The 14,411-nt window shown below is 34.6% G+C and overlaps 1 pseudogene; it reads left to right on the top strand.

The window, feature by feature from the left end:
- Nucleotides 1–14,411, top strand: part of LOC107719415 (cilia- and flagella-associated protein 61-like) — a 24,404-nt pseudogene that overhangs the window by 6,831 nt on the left and 3,162 nt on the right.

Genomic DNA, 14,411 nt, shown 5'->3' with positions numbered 1-14,411 from the left:
TCTAGGAATCGAGTTGATTTTTCTCCATAACATCTTGTGGCAACATTTGGATTTATGTTTCCAACACCCTGGATTTATGTTTCAAACTAATATTTTTTTTTTGTCCATCAGAACATTGGAGGTGCGAGTGGCGGTGTCGTCTGATATCCCAGCAGTCCAGAGTTTGACGGAGTCTCAGTCAGCGGGAGTCCATCAGTGAAGATCTGGATCTGTTTCTACAGGCCCGAAAAGACCCGGTCTGTCACCAACCACACACTAGACCGTCTCAGACCCACGACAGGCCAGTGTTCGTGATGTCTGAACATTGTCTCTCATTCTCAGGATGGAACTGCTCTTCAGGCATTTGTGGCTCAGGTCGAGAGGCGAGTAGTTGGTTTGATAATCATCAGAGATGAAGAGGTACGTTTTTAATCATGTGTCATGGTGTGTCATTGCTGTTTCTTACCATAAATAAATGCAACGCATTTTGTGCTCCCAGGACATTGAGTTGATCCGAGCCAACTTTGACGTCGAGAGGTTCATGTACTTCAGCCATCATCAGCAAGAGGAACACGGTCGACTGTGTCACCTTTTCCTCAACCCTGTTTCCCTTCATCACACCAAATATATCTTTAGGGAGGTGCTGCGCTTGGCAAACAAGTCCTGCCTCTATTACCTCCTTCACCCACCCCATTACAGCCATAAGGTGGGCAAAAGTCACTTTTTCTCCTGTAAAAAAAGACGACAGTAATCTCACACTGCAAAAAAATGATTATCTTACTCAATACTTTTGTCTTGTTTTCCAGTACACATATCTAAACATTTTTAAAGATTTACTTGAGAAACAAAACAGCATAAGATATTTAGTCATATTTTCTGAAATAATTATCCAAATTAAGTGAGGTTTTGCTTAAAACAAGAACATCTGCCAAAGGGGTAATAAAATAATCTTGTTTTTCCTTTGAATTAAGTTTCTTTTTCTGACCCTATTGGCAGCTATTTGTTCTAGTTTTAAGCATCAACTCACTTATTTTTGATACAATTTTCAGAAAACAAGAATTCATATCTTATGAAATTTTGCTACTCAAGTAAATCTTCATTAAAGAATGTTTAGATATTTGTCCTGGAAAACAACACAAAAATAAGTAAGAAAATTATTTTTTGCAGTGCACACATGAGTGTCCTTTTTTTAGGTTGATGAAAAGCTATAAATTAAACTGAATATAAAATTTAATTTAATATATAGTACTGTTCAAAGTTTTGGAATAATTCAGTTTTTTTTTTAAGTGTCTTATGTTCAGCATGGCTGCATTAATTTGATCACAAATAGTAAAAACTGTAAAAACAGTAATATTGTGAAATATTATTACAAAAATTATTAAAGTATTTTCACAAATATTATTAATGGCTGCTGAAAATTCAACTTTGCCATCACATGAATAAATTACACTTAAAAATCTATCTTTTTTATTTTAAATTGTAATAATATTTAACAATATTACTGATTTTACAATTTTTTTATCAAATAAATGCAGCCTTATCGAGCATTCGAGACTTCTTTCAAAATCATTAAAAATCACGATTATTCCTTTTATTAATTGTTCTATTAAACTTTTGACTGGTAGTGTAATTTGCAACATTTTTTGTGGACAGATGTGTACAGAATTTCACCAGTATTCCGCCAAAATAAAAACATTTAAAAGTGGTTTAAAAGGATTTGAACGTTTAAAAGTGAAGAATTTAAGATAGAAATATTAGTATTGTAACTTGTAGTGTAAAATCAAATTATTATAATTATCAAATGTACATTTTTAATTTTAAAAGGCAACTGTAATTTACAACAATTATATATTTATATCTTCATTTTTAGAATTAGTTAAAATTAATAATAATAATCATAATCATAATCAGCCCTATATATGGGTAGCCCTGTACATAAATCATTTAAAAATAAAAACAATAAAAATCTAAATAACAAATACTGAAAAAGTATGTCATGTGACCATTAACCAACATCAGAGAACAATTATCATGTGAATGTCTCATAATATTATTAAAATATTAACTTAATATTAACATCTCAGGGGTGCTTCAAGTAAATATTTTACATCAGAAGTCTTGATTTCTGGTTCAGGGCTTGACAAGCATTTCTTCATTTGTCCTTCTTTGCTCTCAGAATGTCAGTCTTCACTCTCTGACAGTGGTGTTGAAATTCATGGTGCCGGTGAGCCCGAGACGACAGATCATCTACCCCGCTGGAGGAGCTGGGCATCAACGCACCGTCCCAGCAGATCACCAAACAACAGGTCAGAACAAAACCAGCTTCCTGAAATATTAACATAAAGACTGCAATCAAATACTGCAACAACAAAAGCAACTGTAGTGTTATTTGTATACAAAACCAATAGTTGAATCTATTCCATACAACTCACCAGCACAGTGCTAGAGGAATCAGTTTTGGACATTGAAGTGTACTACTTAGGGCTATGGCTTTGTTTAAATCACTTACCCGAAGTATGAGCACGCGATGCATGCTTTAGTGATCACATCGAGTAGAAAATTACATGCCACAAGAGGGTGCTGTGCAGTAAATGAATGTGCCATCACGCGTATAATTTGTGTCACACTTGCAACTCTCCATCCCTAAACAGTCAATGGACAGCATGACATCTTTTTTTCCCCCACTTATGTTCATCAATAATTAATGCCGTAGCTGTCTGCATTATTCCACTCGTTACACGTTTTGCGCATCAGAATCGTTAGCCGTACGTGAAGCAGATCACAGGGCCGTTGTTGCCTGAGGTTATTGAATGTCTAGTTGTAAAGAAACAGATGGATGGATGGTGGCAGATGGCGGTGAATGTTTACGCTGGTTTCTAACAGGTAAAGCAGCAGCATTCTTATCCAGCCATATCCAGTGGCAGTTTACAAACACGGGTCTATAAAAGCTTGTAGGTGGCTTAGGCAGCATTTTAAGGTATGTTCACAACATGATTGGCTCTTCCAAAACTTATTTTCTTTTAGTCAAATACTAAAGTAGCATCATATGTATCATTCATAGAGATTGATTATTCATGCACTGCTATGAATAATCAATCCAAGACGGCAGATGACATTATCAGAGGCGGACAGTAACTAAGTACATTTACTTGAGTATTGTACTTAAGTACACTTTTTGAGTGTCTGTACTTTACTTGAGTATTATTTTTTGTGGGAACTTATAACTTTAACTTCACTACATTAAAAAATATGTGCATTGACATAAAAAAGGAAATTTACTTTTGGTACTTAAGTACTTTTAAAAGCAAGTACTTCTGTACTTTGACTTAAGTAAAAATCTGTCTTTACAACTTTTACTTGTAATGGAGTAATATTTGACCAGCAGTATCTGTACTTTCACTCAAGTAATGGAGTTGAGTACTTTGTCCGCCTCTGGACATTATTGAAATCTAATTAAATATTTATATTTAACCAATATAAATATTTGTGAAACCCAGTATTTGTGTTTTTATTTTCACATTATTAGCTTATTAACTAATTTTTGTGTACTTCTGCATGGCAAACTTTTTCTGAAGGATCATGTGACTGGAGTAATTCTGCTGAAATTTCAGCTTTGCCTCACAAGAATAAATTACATTTTAGAATATATTTAAATAGAAAACAGTTATTTTACTTCTTAATGATATTTCACAAAATTTGTGTATTTCTGAGCCTTGGTAAATATTAGAGTCTTCTTTTCAAAACATTGTGAAAAATATTACCAAACCCAAACTTTATATATTCTAACACACAAACTGTAAAAAAATTTTTTTTAAATAAATAAAAAATTATGTAATTTTAATGAAAAATACTGTCAAATGTATGGTTTTTGCATGTAAAAACTATGAATTACAATATATATAGGTGGGAAAGTAAATTTATTTATTTTTACAGTGAATTTCTGACAACCACAGCTGGCCGTTTTTTACCATAAATTTAACAGGACATTTTTACAGTGGATATATGACAATTAAGTCACCATTTGAAGTCCAGTGTAAAGTCTGGTTTCTGAAGCAAACCCAGTTGAAACCACTGCCCATTTTAGGCAGTACAAGGTGCTCATTAGGTTTGGAACAGAGCTGCTGTGTCATATGTAGCTTTGTGTGTGTGTGTGTGTGCGCGCGCATTTTTGTGACAAATGAGGACATACATTTGTATAATGACAAGGGTATGACATAGGTATTACAAGGAGAAGGTGACTTTTCAGGATATTACCCCATGTCCCCACTTTTCAAAACGCATATAAATCACACAGAATGGAGTGTATTGAAAATCTGAAATAGCACAAAGTTTCCTGTGAGGGGTAGGTTTAGGTGTAGGGTTGGTGAAGGGCAATAGAATATACGGTCTGTACAGTAGAAAAACCATTACACCTATGGGATGTCCCCACTTTTCACAAAAACAAACCTGTGTGTGTGTGTGTAGTGCATTAGCAAGAAACACAAGCTGTCACCCTTCAGTCCACATTAGAAAGGTCCATTTAGTAGCTCAGCAACACTGGTGTCCAGGCAGTGCTCCAGATAAGAGCGCAATGACTGCGTTAATCCTCTGTCCGGTTCAGATGAATTAATCAGAATTAAAGCACCTGTTCAGTCTTCGTCAATAGAGTGTTGGGTTACGAAGGGCATTATGTCTGATAGAAGCCCTGCATGTTTGAGACCGGAGCACCTGCGCTGGCTTTACCTGAGCAGAGAGGACAGGGTCAGCTCCCGTTTGACGTCACGTCACTGTCATATCATTGTCAGGAGCAGATGAACAACATCGGAGAACATTTAACTTCTAAAAAAAAAAAAAAACCTTACCATTTTCAAACAGGTTTCCTTAACACTTGCACAGTCTGCCATTTGTTCGCCATTCTTTTTAGCACCTTCACAACAGCTACAGGGTAAAGAGATACAAGGAAGACCAATCACAATTCAATATGCAAACTATTACAATGACATCATATTTTAAGTATTAAGAAAAACATCAAACATCATTTAAATGAAGTTGAATGCTGAACATTCTATCTATTTTCAAATGTTTGTCCTTAATTTCTTTTTTTGTTTTAAATGACAAAAACTAAATTGGATGGCAATTTAAGTTTGGGGTCAGACTAAATATAATGCACGTTTTTTATTATTAAATTAATACTTTTATTTAGCAAGGACACATTGAATTCATCAAAAGTGACAGTAAAGATATTATGTTACAAAAAAAAATCAATTTCAAAAATTGCTATTCTTTGAATTTTTCAATCATAGAATCCAGAAAAAATTTTTATGGTTTCCAAAATAAACAAAAACAATTCAGCCCAAAATGTGCAAGTGCGTAATTTTAACAGCTGTTAAGAACATTGATAATAATAAGAAACTGACACTGAAGCCTGGAGAAATTACTGCTGAAAATTCAGCTTTGAATCACAGGAATAAAGTAATAGCCAAATAGAAAACTTTAAATTATACTTTACTTTATATGTTACTTTAAATTATAGCAATATTTCACAACATGAGTATTTTTACTTTATTTTTGATCAAATAAATGCAGCGCTGGTGAGCAGAAGAGACATAGATTTCTTTCAAAAATATATGACCCCAAACTTTTAAACAGTATTGTATATATATGCAAAAATATAATTTTAAATTTTTGAACAAAACTGATCTCTTTCTGATGTTCAAAACTTCTCGGAGGGCATCAGAAAATTATTTTTGTGCACATGATTCCTGTTGTGCATTTTCTGATTCAAGTGGCCCCACATGTCCAGAATTTAAACCTCCTTCAGTCTCTGCCATTGATTACAGCATTTAATGAATGACTCTGAAGAGCCAGTCGTTGATGGCCGTGTAATCAGCTACGTTTCCTTATATTACAATGACAAATGGCATAGTTTCGGGCCTCTCCCTTCCCAGAGTCCACCGCGTCTCTATTCTGCCACTTTAAATCAGAGAAGGTGCACCACAGAACAAATCCTTCAATTTATTCATCCTTCAAGGGCCAATTAGAGAACCAGAGAGAGAATGATTAGGAGAACAGGGCAGCTGTTCGCTTTGAATTGATTCAAAGACGACCAAACATGTAAAATCTCTACAAGAATTGATCTTTTCAATGCTTCATATTAGGTGCAGAGCCTATTGACGTGTTCTGCACGTTTTTTTATAAAGTATGTTTCCTTTCTCTCCGTGAAACTCTTTAACATTACCACATTTCAATATTTTAGATGAGTTATAGTGCTCGCTAATGCAAATGCTTTTTTCCTGTTCGCTGTGCTGGTATCTTTTTAGCCCAATAAGTGCTCAGTGAAACATACTGTCGCTCTGGCTCTGATTAAACTATTGTCATGCAGGGGAACCCTTCCGTGTGTAGGACATCAGCAGTGCTTTTAGGAAAACTGCAATTACTGTTAGCGGAGCTTAGCTGTTAGCTGTTAACTCTCTGGTTAAAGGACAAACACACACCTGAAACACAACACACGACCATTTCATTGCATCGACAAGCAGAGGCTTATGTGATTATCCAGTGTTCAACAATAAGGTCCGGTTGAGCTGGTGGTTTAAGTGACCGCAAATACAAAACAGCTGTTTTAGCAACAAATAAATGTAATTTGTTTTTCATTAAACTGTATGTTTTATGCTTATAAATTCATAAACCACACTAATGATGAAAACATAATGTAGTACAAAACTCTTTATGATTTCGAACCCATTCGAACTGATGCATCCATCAGTTATCAGTTTTAATAAATCCTTATACCTAACATTATTTTGATTACATATTTAAATCAGTGTTGTCTATACATCACACAAACCTAAAGCTTCATTTCTAAGGCATTAAAACACATATACAGGTGCATCTCAATAAATTAGAATGTCGTGGTCATTACTCCAGTCTTCAGTGTCACATGATCCTTCAGAAATCAGAAAGCTGTGCTGCTTCATATTTCATAATATATCAAAATTGGCCACTGAAAAACTCCAGCAGTGAGCATTTGTATGGGTTACATGACAATAAAGATAGTGTCAAATAGTGTCAAATAGTTTCAAATTTCTTCCTGTCAGGCTCCTTTTGCCTTGTACCACACAAACAGAAAACTCACCATGGAGCCGAAAGTCACCATCAATGCCAGAATCGTGGTAGTGGGAGCATCTGACACGGGTTTAGCTTTTCTTGAAGCACTAACATTCTGGTAAGCATGCCATTTTTAGAAACGCTACTTCAATCAAATGGTCAACTCCGATTATTAAGCCCTACAGTAAATAGCATTCAAGTTTTTTTTTGAAGAAACAAGATATTTGTGTCTGAAACAGGTTTTTTTTTGTCTGGGGGTGGAGGGACATCATCTCAAGTGTGATTATAATTAGTGAGAGTGACCCTCAGGGATCTGAGCAAAACAATGATTGCATGAAATCTGAGCTTATGTCTTTATATAATAACACTCAGCCCAGCACACGCCAATTAATACCTGTATTCTGGATCCTTCTGTCTCTGGACAGAAATCTCTTGTGTTTTAAAACCACTGAATTTGAAAAACAGACTTTTCAAATAAAATATTTGTCTTTATTAAAATATTTTTAAGCAGCGATTCCCAGCCAGGCATCAGCTCCAAGTGGTACTTTGAAAGATTTCAACTTCAATATCAGGGCCACATTCTGGTGAGAAAAACCTTTGTAACATAGAAAATGCAACTAAGGATATTCAAAAGTCACTTTACAAAGACTGACCTTTCCTTTGTTAAACATCACATCTAGATTTCATTTACAAAAACATGTGCCGTTAGGTCTTTCTTGAAAATGTCAGGCAACTAGACAAATGCAAGGCTGCATTTGTTTGATTAAAAATAGAAATATTGTGAAAAATTATTATAATTTTAAATTACTGTTTTCTGTTTGATTGTGTTTTAAAATGTAATTTATTCCTGTGATCAAAGCTGAATTTTCAGCATCATTACTCCAGTCTTCAGTGTCACATGATCCTTCAGAAATCATTCTAATATGCTGATTTGCTGCTTAAGAAACATTGCAGATTATTATTATCAATGTTAGACACAGTTGTGCTGCTTCATATTTTTTGTGATAACCATGATATTTTTATTTCAGGATTCTTGATGAATAGAAAGTTCCAAAGTAAAGCATTTACTTGAAACAGAAATCTTTTGTAACGTTATAAATATCTTTACTGTAACTTTTGATCAATTTAACACATTCTTGCTGAATAAAAGTTTTAATTTCTTTCCTAAAGAAAAACGGTAGTGTACAGTAAAAGGTTGGGAAACACTGTTTTTAGACAATGACTTCCACACACTTTAGCTCTTTAGTCTCTGAAGGATTTCACTTTTCAGAATGTCATTTCTCGAGAGGATATCAGGAGAGGTCAGGGGTTTGGATGCAGCTTCTCGCAAAGCGTTTGACCAAACAAAGCCGTGATTTAAGGCCGTTCTTGTTTCCTGAAAGCTGATAACTGCCTGGCAACCAGGGGTCGCTCTGCGGCTGTGTGTGTGTGTGTGTGTGTTAACTCCTGCTGCTTTGGCAGGCACCGCGGGCACGCAGCTGTCTAGAGCTGGCAGTGTGTGGAGGTCACGCGCTGGCCCTTTAATTAGCCCTGCCACTGTTCTCTAGGCCGCAATTGGTGTTTGCTGTCGCTAATGACTTGACTAATGAGGCAGTTAGTGTCCACTAAACTTATGGCCGGTCAGCCGCTGTAGAGGCCGCCTGACTAATGGAGAAGGTGGAGGCCATGGCCGACAGCGCTTATCTGTCAAGCCAAAACCATTGGCCCCCTCACGCGTGCTCTCTTGTCCTTTATCACCCCTGAGGATGGGGTGAAACGCAGGACCATAGGGGACCGATAAAGATGCTTGGCCCCTAAACTTAGCAGTCAGACACTGGCCACAATAGAGGCCTGTCAGCTGCTGATAAGGCCAGAACGCTGTGAGCTGGTGGTCAAGAACAGCCTACGGAGAGAAAACACATACATACACACACAAGATTAACATTTCACACTGACACAGATTCCAGATTTTTTTCTAATATAAAAGATGGACAAATAATTCTGTTCTTTAATTAATTCTATAAATTCTTAATGAAACAACAATGAAAATATCCATTGCCATCTAGTAAATAATAATAGTCACATTTGCTCAATTTTATCAAACAAAATGTTATTCTTTAAATCATGTTTATCATTAACTACAACATCTGGTCCCAAATTAGCGAACTCCTATTTAGTGGTTAATTTAGGCTAAATGTGCAAGCCTCGTTTTTATTTTATTTTTATTCGTAATATTTTCCCAAATTGTGTTTAAATATTTTAATGTATACATGTTTTTAAATGGTATTTTAATGGTATTTTAGCAATAAACATTAATTAAATAATAATTAACAATTAAAATGTATAATTACATTTATTTAGGCATGTCCCAAAATAAAAACCACACAAATCAATTTGTTTTTAATTTAATTTATTTTTAAATGTTTTAATTTTTTTATTTCAATGTTATTTTAGCAATAAACATTAATTAAACAATTAAATTCATGGTGCCTATAGCACTTGAAAAGTCATTTACTGTGGCAACATTTTGACTTTGACAGCTTCTGTGGCATTTTGGGAGGGGTTGTTTTGAATATCAGCAAATGCAGTAGTTCATCTGGGTCTTTTTTTGCCTACTGTTTTGTGAATCTCTCATATTCGGGCATATTACTCAACTGCTTTTTATACTATGTATACTTTGCATACTATATAGTAAAGAATTACTCATACCATTGGAGTACCTGTTTTATTTTAGTATTATTTTTATACTTGTTTTTATTTATTACACAAATCAATTTGTTTTTAATTTAATTTATTTTTAATTGAATGTATACATGTTTTAAAATGTTATTTTAGCAATAAACATTAATTAAACAATTAAATTAATTCATGGGTATCATTAAAATAAAATCATACAAATCTGTTTATTTTTTCATTTAAATTATTTAGTGTATTTAGGCATGTCCCAAAATAAAATTCACACAAATCAATTTGTTTTTAATTTAATTTATTTGTAAATGTTTTAATATTTATTTTAACGTTATTTTAGCAATAAACATTAATTGAACAATTAAATTAATTCATGGGTATCATTAAAATAAAATCATACAATCTATTTATTTTTCATTTAATTTATTTAGTGTATTTAGGCATGTCCAAAATTTTGTTTAAATATTTGAATGTATACATGTTTTAAAATGTTATTTTAGCAATAAAAATTCATTCATTCATTTAAATTAATTAATGTCTATGTCTAAAAAAAATCACACAAATCAATTAATGTTTTTAATTTATATTTAATTCATTTAGTGTATTTAGGAATGTCTTAAATTTTGTTAACAGGGTTTGAAACCTTAAAAATAAATAAAATGGATAATATAAAATTTTATGAATTTTACTGACTACCCAAGTGCTGTTAAAAAATGGCAATCTATCTTATACTTCTGCATGTGAACATTTGTGCAAATCAAACATATGCAGGAAAGAGTTAAATGAAAAAACGGGCTCAAATAAAAGACAGATAGCTGAAGATGACAGTCGCAGCTCTGTCTGTCTGCATCGCTTAGAGCGCTAGAACGCAGAGCTGCAGCTGTGTGTCCAGCGTTCTCCGTCTGATCAATCAAGACAGTCCACAGGCCTCACACACTCACAAGCACTCCTCTTTTAACACACGCTAGCCTGATTTCCTCTCCCGCCACAGATAGAGATCATGTCTTTCTAACACATACAAAACAGGGCATTTACATGACAAGAGACCTTTTTACACTCCTGAGGGGATGGGGGGAGGGCGACGGGGGGAGACCACTACACACAGGAAACAAAACAAGAGTGAAAAAAAGACAAAACAAAAGGAAAGGCTTTTACTGTGATGGTTGGAGAAGAAAGCACTTTAATGCAGGCCAGCGCTGTGCTGGAAATTAAAGGATTTCAGCATCTGTCCGTCGAGTGTTTGCAGAATAACCTCACACACCCCGCATGCTTTTGTTCAGGCGTCGTTACGGTCCTCTCTTCATTCAATGGTATTCATTTCTGGACAGAAAAAAAGGAACAAAAAAATTGGCAAAAATAGCCTCATTATCCAAAATGGACAAGATCTGTCCTACACAGTCTGTTCTTCAGAAAAGCACAAATCAACACGTTTTCTGTACCTGAAATTGATTTGGAGACATGTTCGATCAACAGTTTGAACGTCAGCCATTCTTTGTATAATGTCAAGATGCATAAAGTTGATAAATAAAAGGGTCAATGACATTATGTGACTCTCACTCGACTACATTTCTCTTTCCCGCCAGTCCTCATCTCAGATTCAACAATCTCACTCTCATCTCCGCTCACGGTCTTCCAGATCGCTACTCTGATGACAACACGAGATTTCTGGCTACCAGGTGAAAGATGCATTACAAACGAGAGGCATTCAGACATCATGCAGCATATTTCCACTCCATGAAAGAGGGAGAGACCACTTTATTTCCATTCTATCACACAGATGTGAAGTGCTAAAGCATTGAAGCTGTCCTGGGCTCTCAGTGGAGTTCAAACTCGAAGGCCTGACTTATATTTGAATGAAAAGTCAATTCATTATAAACATTACTAATAATTTCTTAGGAGAAAAGTTTACAAGTTTATAATACTGTCGATCTCCTAAAAGAGCAGAGTTGTCAATGCACTGACTTTTTCAAGTCAAAATAGCTAAACATTATGCTGTTACTCACTGATGATTTCCCCTCCTTTGGAGCTCAAATCTCATTCACATTCCTGTCAAATTCATTGTGCTTTAGGTTTGATGTTGTTGACTGATCAAAATGCTGAAAGCTGGAAAATTATGACTGTAAATGAGATAAATGAGAGTTATTTAATTTGGACTGCTTTTATACGGCACAAACATGATTTTCTAACTTATTATATTTCTATTATAATAATTTTCTATTATATTAATTAAGATTTCTAACTTATTATTTTTGTCTTGTTTTCCATTCTTTAAATTCTTAAATCATGATACATTTACTTCAGAAGCAAATTTGCCTTATTGTTTCAGAAAAGAAAAACTGTTTTTTTGTTTTGTTTGTTTGTTTGTTTTAAGCATTAACTCAATTTTAATAAGATTTTAATTGTAATATACGGAGACCCGCAAATGACATGCAAGAAAAAATAAATAAATCGGTTTACTAAAAAAACAATTTACTAATTCGTTCTCTCGATTTATAAATCGTGTGCACGATTTAGCAAATCGAGGGAACAAATTAGTAAATCGTGCACACGATTTAGCTTACTATTTTTTTCCTGCATGCCATGTGCGGGGCTCCGTAATAGAGCAGATGAACTAAAATTTATCATTTAGGTCTGTCAAATCGATTAATCCCATCCAAAATAAAAGTTTGTGTTTACATAATATATGTGTGTATTGTGTATATTTAAATGTATATATAAATACACACACATACATGTATATGTATATGTATATATGTCTCAAGGTGAATGCATACCTTGACTCTAGGGGTTTGACAACTAAAAATCAAGTCAGGAATCTTGGTGTCATGTGTGGGGCTCCGTATTAATAAGATATTAAGTCTTGGGGGGGGGGGAAAATTAGTTGAGTTAATACTTAAACTGACTCAATTAATTTTGAGAATTTTTAAAGAAAACATCCTATCAAAAATTAAGTTAGTTTATGCTTAAAACAAAACAAAACAAAATCTCAGTTTTAAGCATAAACTCACTTAATTTTGATCATAATTGTTTTCAGAGAACAAGACTTAATATCTTTGCAAAATTAAGTAATTACAAAATCTGTCAGCTTTAAGCACAAACTCAATTTTGCAAACATTTTTAGAAAACAAGACTTAATATCTTAAGTAATTTGCTTCTCAAGTAAACGTATCTTGATTTAAGAAGGTTTAGATATTTGTACTAGAAAACAAAAAAAATAATGAGTAAGAAAATAATTCTTGCAGTGTAGTGAATTTCTTCATTCATTTGGCAGTATAAAGCAAGAGAACCAAAAGCTCCTCGGAATACCTTTTGTTTATCAAAGATGGAATGAATAAATCAAGATCAAATGTTAATTTTTTGGGTGACATTTTCCTTTAAAACTGCTTTGGTCTCTCAAGAGATTCTGACATCTTACCTTATATTTCAATATTTTGAAAGCGGCAGCATTAGCGCAGCTTCACCGAAAGCAGGAACGTCTGTTTTATCATGTCTGTTAGTAGTTCTGCATGACTGGCACATTTAATCCAATCCACGGATCCAAACGACTGATACAACACACCATATCAGAGCTCTGGAGGAAGAGCTTCCACACGAAACCTTGATTCTGAGCATCTCAGTCAGTTAGTCAGTTAACCTTGAGCACTGAGAATCTAAAACCGCTTACAGTGAAAGACACAGATGTCCTTCTGGCTGCTCTTTTCATAGCAGTGTAAGATTGATGCGGGATCTGTTTCTCCACAGTCACTGCTACAGCGATCAGGATCAAGCCCAGCTGTCTTTGCGCTCCTGGATCAGCGTGGTGAAGGGTAAGATGAAGGCCATCAAACACAAGGCCAAACACCTGGAGCTGATGGAGAATGGTAAAGTGAAGTATGACTATCTGATCCTCTGCACCGGCCTGCAGTATCAGGTCAGAGACACACAGACACAACATCAACACAATTCAGCGAGCCAAGATGTCACTGTGAATTATGAGACATGTATTCTGTGCCAATGCAGATCAGTGTTTGCAAATTAATGCAATGCTAATTTGGTTTTCATGCAGAGCACAGTAATTAGTACATGAGAATTCAGCTTGTGTGGATGCTGCTGTATTTGGCAGAGTCTGACAATACATTTAATGGTAGGACATTGCAGATACTGTGTATGTAGAAGCTGGACACACACACACACACACATATATATAATATTTATATTTTAAAGTGAACTTTTTTCATGTTTTTTTTATTTTAAGTTCTATATATATATATATATATATATATATATATATATATATATGTATAAATTTCTAGTTAGCTTTATGGGTTTAGTTCTGTTCTCCTTGGTTCCCCTACCTGTTTGTTTCCATAGTTTCTGATTAGAGTCCTCAGTTCAGGGCCAGTATTTATCAAGCTTCTCAAAGTGCCATTTTAGTCTTAAGTGCTGGGAATTCATCAAATTTACACCTACTTTCAAATTAGTTATTCAAAGCGAGCAAAGAATATTTACATTACCAAAGAACATCATAACTGACTTATTTACCCTTATTTACACTGCATACGTCTGCGGCGCATTACGGTTTCGACACGGCCACCGGAGCTGATCCCGGCTAATCACCAGCCACGCCGCGGCAAGTTTCTGAAGCGGCTCTCCGCGCTGCATCACTAAAGATAGGCGCCTATATTTTTGACGGATAATAATAA

The sequence above is a fragment of the Sinocyclocheilus rhinocerous genome, unplaced genomic scaffold, assembly GCF_001515625.1.
Source record: "Sinocyclocheilus rhinocerous isolate Xijiao unplaced genomic scaffold, SAMN03320098_v1.1 scaffold303, whole genome shotgun sequence".
Lineage (NCBI taxonomy): Eukaryota > Metazoa > Chordata > Actinopteri > Cypriniformes > Cyprinidae > Sinocyclocheilus > Sinocyclocheilus rhinocerous.
The sequence above is the reverse complement of the archived record's forward strand: the minus strand, read 5'-3'. Positions and strand labels throughout refer to the sequence as shown.